Genomic DNA, 7,963 nt, shown 5'->3' with positions numbered 1-7,963 from the left:
AGAGGGCCCTTAGGCCTAGGGTTAATACATATTGCTTTATAACTTTTCTTTTGTGGAAAAGGGTCTGTATTATTTATTTAACTTAGTATACTGTAAACATACATTTTAGCAGTAATCATGAATTGGCAGATTTGGAGCAAAGTCTCTGTATGAATTTGTTTTATTCTTATATGATGCATTGGGCTGTGGATATTGGTCTGGACAACTCATTTAGAAGAGAACCTAGCAATTGAAAATTATTTCTTAAATATTAAAAGCTTGAAAATGATTTAGGATATTCATATTCATTCATTTTGGCCACCCCCACAAAAATTTATACAATTATTCTTATCATTTTATACAATTAAGACATAATGGAACATTATGCGACTAAACTTATTCAATTTATTTATACTCAAACATATCTTTAGTTTTATTTTCATGATTTTTAAAAAGAGCTGGTAAGCATCTGTCCTTTAAAGGAAATTATCACTTTAGTCATTTTTCAAAGCACTAATACACCATTTGTATTGATTTTTGTTATATACAATGTACATGTATGTACACCTTTAGTTCTACACATCAGTAAGTTGACTAAACAATATGAAAACAGTTAAATTATGTTCCTCATAAAATGTTATGGACTCTATGTCATTTCAAATGTTTGCATACAAAAGAAATTGTGCATGTATTGCACATAAAATGTTGACAAATATGACAATAAGAGATTATAACTGAACATTATTGCATTCATATTTCACTGGTAATAGTTTATACTGCCAAAGGTCTTTGACCTATCATAAATATGATTTTAAAACTGAACATATTTTACATAACCGCAGTTATTGCCAACCCTTACAAACAAAGATACATTGCTGGATCATGTAAGTGCTCTACCAAGCCCCTATCTTTGCTCCTCACGAAAATGTTAACAGCTGTGAAGGAGAAACTTCCAACTTACTGTGCGACTACATATGCCAGAAGTGGTGTTAATCAAATGTGGATTCTAAAATATTCTAAAGAACGTTTAGTAAACTTGAAATCACAGAATTTTTCCCAAATCAATAGCATTAAAACCTATGACTTTTCAACACTATACACGACCATTCCTCACGATAAATTAAAGACTAGACTTTTTGACATCATAGACAGTTGCTTCCTCAACAAAAACGGAAAACGGAAATATTCATATCTAGTGATCAGTCATTCAAAAACTTACTTTGTTAAACACCACTCTGATTCCACGCACAAGTACTCTGAAGTTGAAATAAAAAATATGCTAGAGTTCCTCATTGACAATATCTTCGTGGTCTTTGGTGATCAGGTCTTCCAACAGTCTGTTGGAATTCCCATGGGCACGAATTGTGCTCCTTTGTTAGCTGACCTGTTTTTGTATTCATATGAAGCAGAATTTATTCAAAAACTTCTACGTGAGAAGAAAAAATCTCTCGCTGTGACCTTCAATTCGACTTTTAGATATATCGATGACGTTTTGTCTATTAACAATGATAGCTTTCATTCATATGTCGATTTGATATATCCCTGTGAGCTCGAAATAAAGGACACCACAGAGTCGTCCACTTCTGCTTCATACTTAGATATTTTATTGAAAGTAGACATTAACGGCAAACTAACAACTCAACTGTATGACAAACGGGATGATTTCAGCTTCTCCATCGTCAACTTCCCACATTTATGTAGCAATATTCCATTATCACCTGCATATGGTGTTTATATATCTCAACTGATTCGATATGCAAGAGCTTGTTCGGGGTATAGACAGTTTTTAAATCGAGGTAAGCTACTAACAAACAAGTTGATGGTACAGGGATTTCAACAGTCTCGATTGAAGTCAGCATTTCGCAAATTCTATGGTCGTTATAACGATCTAGTTCGTCAATACAACCTCGCATTGGGTCAACTGCTGTCTGACGTGTTTCATACCGATTGTTAAGCCGTTCTTGGCACACTGATTTTGACTGCGGATAACTCCGTTTACCTGATCAGGATATGGGGCTTACGGCGGGTGTGACCGGTCAACAGGGGATGCTTACTCCTCCTAGGCACCTGATCCCACCTCTGGTGTGTCCAGGGGTCCGTGTTTGCCCAACTATCTATTTTGTATTGCTTGTAGGAGTTATGAGATTGATCACTGTTCGTTATCTTCACCTTGCATATATTTGTGACTGGTAATAAACATTATGTAATGCTGATTAGGGTACAGTTCATTTGACATAATAAATACCTTTGCAAATTCTAACATTGTTAGCAAATACAATTTATCATTCAATCGAATCTTGACTGACATTTTTCATACAAATTGTAAGGTCATTATTTTCACACTGAACTGTCTGCAGATTTATCCGTTTAACAGAATTGGACAAGTAGTAGACTGCGGGTGCACCAGTGATCCCACCTCTGATGTTTTTGGAGGTCCGTGTTTGCTCTGCTCTGTATTGTTCTAATGGAATTTTGACAATGATTGCTGTTTGTTATATTCATATTTCATATAGAAAAAAGATTTACATATACAAGTATAATGTAATGGTAAACAAGTGCAAAACATGAAATTACAGAGTTAAGTACAATATAATAGCATAGATATTGACATCTTGAAAATCACTGACAAAGGAACAACACTTGTCATATTGATCACAAGTTAAGTTCACTGTCCATCATTCCCATTATCTCCATCCATGTCCTCTTCTTCCAAATCAGAGATTGGTATCCCAAGTTTAAGGCGATTTGCCGTTGTTAAAACACTTAGTTTGAACATATTCTTGTCAAAGTTAAATGGTGTTTCGGTGACCTTGCTTGACTTTGAAAGTTCTCTGCCTCGAACATAATTCCATATATGCAACTGTTTTAAGGAATTCACCAACGTCATCAAATCAGTTTGGTCGTCCCCTTTCTTATGTGTTGTTCCTTTGTCCTTGATTTTCAAGACTCTGTCAAAGTTGACTGACATATCACTGATAACAGGGGCTGCCTTTGAGATGGTCACTATGGCATGTTCAGTCTTGTTTGCACCTAATCCCCTGATGAAATCTTTTGATACTCTAACCTCATTCTCTTTCTGAATGTCTGCAGCTTTATTCTTTCCTTTGCCTCCTTTAGGGTTGACGTAAGATGATAACCTCACACGCAATGCAAGTCTTGGAGAGAGCATAACTTCACTTTTAAGAATATAGTTAATGCACTCAACAAAGTACTTTGATAGAGCACTATGACTATAAAAGAAAGGGATCATAATTTTCAATATCACATTAGTGCGATAAATGTCTCCTTCTTTGATTGTATCTTGCAAGTTGAGAATAACATAATACTACTGAATAAAGTTTCGCACATAGTTGTTCAAGTCATCTGCTGGAGCAATATTAAGAGACCGCATTACTGTCATGTTCATTATTCCATTTTCAGTTGGCAAGCATACTGTCCAGCCAGTCTTGGTAAAGCTGTTCTCTTTGTGAGTTGAAAAGACATAAGTTTTGCTATTTAAGCATAATGGAAATGATACAGTATTTCCTTCCATTTTGCCACTAACTTCCACTTTAAGTTCTGCAGCCGGAACTGATACCTCCAACTCCAATATCTCTGTATTCATTTTGTCATCCTGCATTGAAAAATAGTTCATAATATTTCTAGTAATTATTTGATAGACATGGAAATAACATAAAAACTTAAGCAAGATGTACATACATCAAGCTGAAAATGAGGTAAACTATAGTCTAGTATCTCCTCCATTATGGTATCAAAAATTTCCTCTTTTGGTTTGTTTTGCGTATACTTCATGTTGTTTTTCAGCAATGGGTGTTTAGGACTATCCTCCATGCTATCCATTTTGAACAATTTCATTGCAAGAACCAGAAGGTATACCTTCCCTACTAGGAGTACAAACTCTTCATGTGCCTGAAATACATGAATAAAATAAAAGGAATTTAAAAAAAAAAGCTTTAAATACCTTTAAGGTACCATTCTTATGCAATATGGACAGCATTGACTACAACCTTTAAATGTAGATGCACATGTATTTACTTAATACTGAAATCATTGAAGAAATTTTTAGGGAAAGCATTAAGAAACTCGTTATACATCTAACACCGGTACTAACCTCGAACCTGCTTTTCACTTGACCATTAACGTTTGTCCTTTGAATGAGCAGTTTCAAATTCGCTAATGTTGCAGCACCGCGAGCACATTTTGTTGAGTAAAATCTTTTAAATAACTTCTGAAAAATAAATTTTACTTATTTGATATATCATACTTTCATGCAGTTTAAAAGATTGGCTGAGAAACATGCAAGACATGATTTCCTCTGTGACCTGAGTCTTGTGCGTTTTTGGTGTTCAAATCTTTGATGTTACCATTAATAACAATATGCAATTTTCATATTGTTTGCAATTGTAAATTACATTTAATAGCTAGGTAATTAAACAAACACTCAATGGTGATACTCTATACTTTTAAAAGTAATTTAAATTAACAGTTGGAGATATTTTGCTGTACATAGTTCAAAGTAAATTAACAATCAACCTCCAGAAAATCCATCAAAGTGTGAAACATTTCCACTATTATTGGATGGAGATGCTCCAGTCTCTCAACTTGAGTATAACATCCTCTTCTCAAGTTCTTCGCACTCTGAAGATTAACTCTGGTCAGCTGATCACCACCTACTACAATCTTTAATCTCTCCAGTTCACCACCTGTAAAACATTCAAGGCCAAGTCCAGCAAGTTCATAGTCTATGAACTACTAAAACATGCCAACAGAAAATATATGCCCCTCATGTGGCAATATTAAAAAGGACATTTAGAATGATAATGAAACCAATGGGTCACCTACTGGTCAGGGGCAAACATAATACTAATTGAGTTTGCTCTTTATCAGACCTAAATCTCATTAAAGTTAATGTACTTCTCAAGAGGTACCAGTGTACCAAATTTGATGTCGGTAAAGGAAGTGGTTCTCTAGATATTAAGCTGACAATATCTTCTACAGTGTCTATGTTGTTTGAGCCTTGGCATTTGTGACCCTAAAAATCAATAGGGGTCAACTTTTCCTTATGGGTTACAGATGTGCCAAGTTTGATGTTTGTCAAGCAAAAACTTCTCAAGATTTTGAGCAGACAACACTGGGTCTACTAACCGACTGCCAGACAGGTGCAAAATAAAAAAGGAGGCATAAAAATGAGATTAGAATATCAAAACCAATATAACCAGCCAAAGCTACTTTCACTAGCATAAAAAATTTATATGTCTTAGCTAGCGATGTTTCTGATGATTTGTATCTTTAAAATTTATAACGATCATGTTCAATTTTACATGTTGCAATGTTAAACAAAAATTTCATGGCCTTGGATAAATTAAGGATAATAAAATACCTCTTCCAGCTTTAGAATAGATTGTGTTCACATGTTTCTCCAACTCATTCATGATTTGAATGCACTGATCATGATACATTTCATTCTTCAACTGTAAAGGAAGCCAAAAAAAATTTGACTTCTGACACATCACTTTGTCCATATCATGGGGAATATGTGTTGGTATGATGGCATTCATCCAATCTAGTCCCTTGATATTTTGTGTCAGTTCTCTACCTATCAAATACTTAAGTGATTTTCGGTACACAGTCATTTCATCTGTAGATGGAATAAACATTTGAGCATCAATGCTGTTAGCATCTCCAACTGCTGTTGTGTCTTCAAGATGGTCTAAACGCACACAGTCAAATGTGAAACCAGTAGCAAAATAGTGCAAGTCTTTGTTTTTATTGTTCATTCTGATGTCATTTGTTTTCACAAATAAGTCTAAATTATCTCCATTAATTTTGCCATCCATACCATTGGAACAATTTCTGACAATTTGGTCGGAACTGTAATCCGAAAAGTCTTCAAGCAAGTGCCTTTTCGATTCATGTGACAAAGTAATATGAACTTGGTTCAACCTCTGGAGCAGTTAAAAAATCAAATACATTTTATGATGAATAAAACTTTAGGGAAAGATTCAAGAAGTTTCTTTTGAATATTTAGACAAGAAATGCTTTAGCAATTGATTAAGACAGAAAAGACAATGTATATATACATACTTGACTGTTTATCTGGCATTAATTTCCATCATAATGTGGTTGTATATTAATAACTTATGATGTAAAAACTACCAAATTAAGGACCCTCTATAGACTTCAAACTTTTGTTGGAGTAATTTAGAAAACTATACCATATACAGTTGTAATTATGGAGTATATTTATTTCACTTTCAACAAAGCCCCCCCCCCCTTCCAGAAACTGTTTCAAGACAGTGACCCTATTCTGACCTAACAGAATGTTAAGAATGCATAAATTGATTACAAACTGAATAGACTAGGGATTTCAATTGATACATTCTAGATCTGAGGGTTGACCTAAACTGCATAAAAATACCACAGAAATGAGAATTATAACTCTTTAGTGTGCAGTGTATAAAGGGGTCCTTAATGTCAAATAATGAGTATTGTGGTTCCTAAAGTTATCATTACATGTTTTTATTATATTTATGGTCAGTTGACAATAATTTCAGTTACGGGAGAAGCAATTGGTCAAAAATAGAAAGTTTAAAATGCACAAGGCACAGGTCATATATGAAACCACATACTCCTTGTTTGACATCATGTTAGTATAAATTTAAAAAACAATAATTCTATTGCAAAATAAAATTTAAAAATAACATGATAAGAATACCTTGTTGTCTGCATGATACTGTATTGCGAGAGCTGTGTAGATTCTTTGCACTGCAGAAATCTGCTTGTTTCTGGCATGCAAGATGATTCCATAAATGGTACCAATCATCACAACCTTATTCTCATCACAAACATTGTGTCCCAGACAGGTAGACAACACATACAACAGAGAGGGACAGTTACACTCCAACTCATTTACAGCTTTAGCAAATCAATTATCATTCATCAAAACTTCTGGGCTTCGTTGCCATAACACACTGACCCCTGGGTGACACAGTTTTTTCAATTGTGCGTCCAGCTTCACTAGTTCATCAGATAAAGTGTATGAATGAACTGCGGATATGGATCTCTGAAGATCATCATCGGTGTTGGTTTCTGATTCCTCAGTAATCAAACTATAGTCATGATCTGGTCGAATGTTAAATTCACAAGAATTACATGCACTTTCAACTCCTCCTTGGGATCTTGAGTACCCATGGTCAAACAAACGGTCTGGTACCCATGGAGATTGGAGAAGGCAATGTTATGTTTTCAGGCTCATTGACAGCTGACAACAAAAATCTACAAACTTTAGATTCTTTGTTGGACAATTTGTTTTCAGTAGAATTTTTGCCTAAGTTTAATATTTTCAACTTCTCAACAGAACTTAATAAATTTCCTACTACAGTGTTTTTCTTCAATGCAGATGGTGGTGTTTTTGAAAGTCTTTTGGTACGTTCCATCGAATCAATTTGTTGTTTAAAAGTTAATAAGGCATCTTTCACAAAGGCTACTGCAGCAGAGCATTTCTTGAAACAAACCTCACAAAGTTTCAAACCAACCATCACATGGACATTATGAATTTTCACTCCTAAAAAGCACCAAAAAAGTTTTCAAAATGCTTTACACATCACAGAGAGTTCGTAATAAAAGAGACATCATTATGTATGGTGAGGCATAACTATTAACTAATCCTCAGTTTTTCAATAATCATATTATATATTATCACGTACAGTCAAATCTCACTATCTCTAAATCGATGGGACCAAGAAAACCTTCAAGATATCCAAGGATTCGACATATCAAGGGTAAAAACTTAAATAATGAGTGGTTTGGACTTCCAAATTACATCAACAAATCCATGGTGTTTGAGATACCAATATTCGAGATACCGAAGTTCAACTGCATTATATTTGAAATGGCATGTACAGAAATAACGTGCAGCTTTTCAGTGCCATGCAGGGCTATCAATAATTTCGAAGTGAAGACTGAAGAGTTGAATTTATCCATT

The 7,963-nt window shown here is 34.5% G+C and overlaps 1 pseudogene; it reads right to left on the bottom strand.

Annotated features, from left to right (window-relative positions):
- Positions 1 to 6,670: 6,670 nt before the first annotated feature.
- LOC125682868 (uncharacterized) lies at positions 6,671 to 7,517 on the bottom strand (annotated as a pseudogene).
- Between the last annotated feature and the right edge of the window lie 446 nt (positions 7,518 to 7,963).

This window comes from Ostrea edulis, chromosome 9 (genome assembly GCF_947568905.1).
Source record: "Ostrea edulis chromosome 9, xbOstEdul1.1, whole genome shotgun sequence".
Taxonomy (NCBI): Eukaryota; Metazoa; Mollusca; class Bivalvia; order Ostreida; family Ostreidae; genus Ostrea; species Ostrea edulis.
This window is presented reverse-complemented; position numbering and strand designations above follow the sequence as displayed.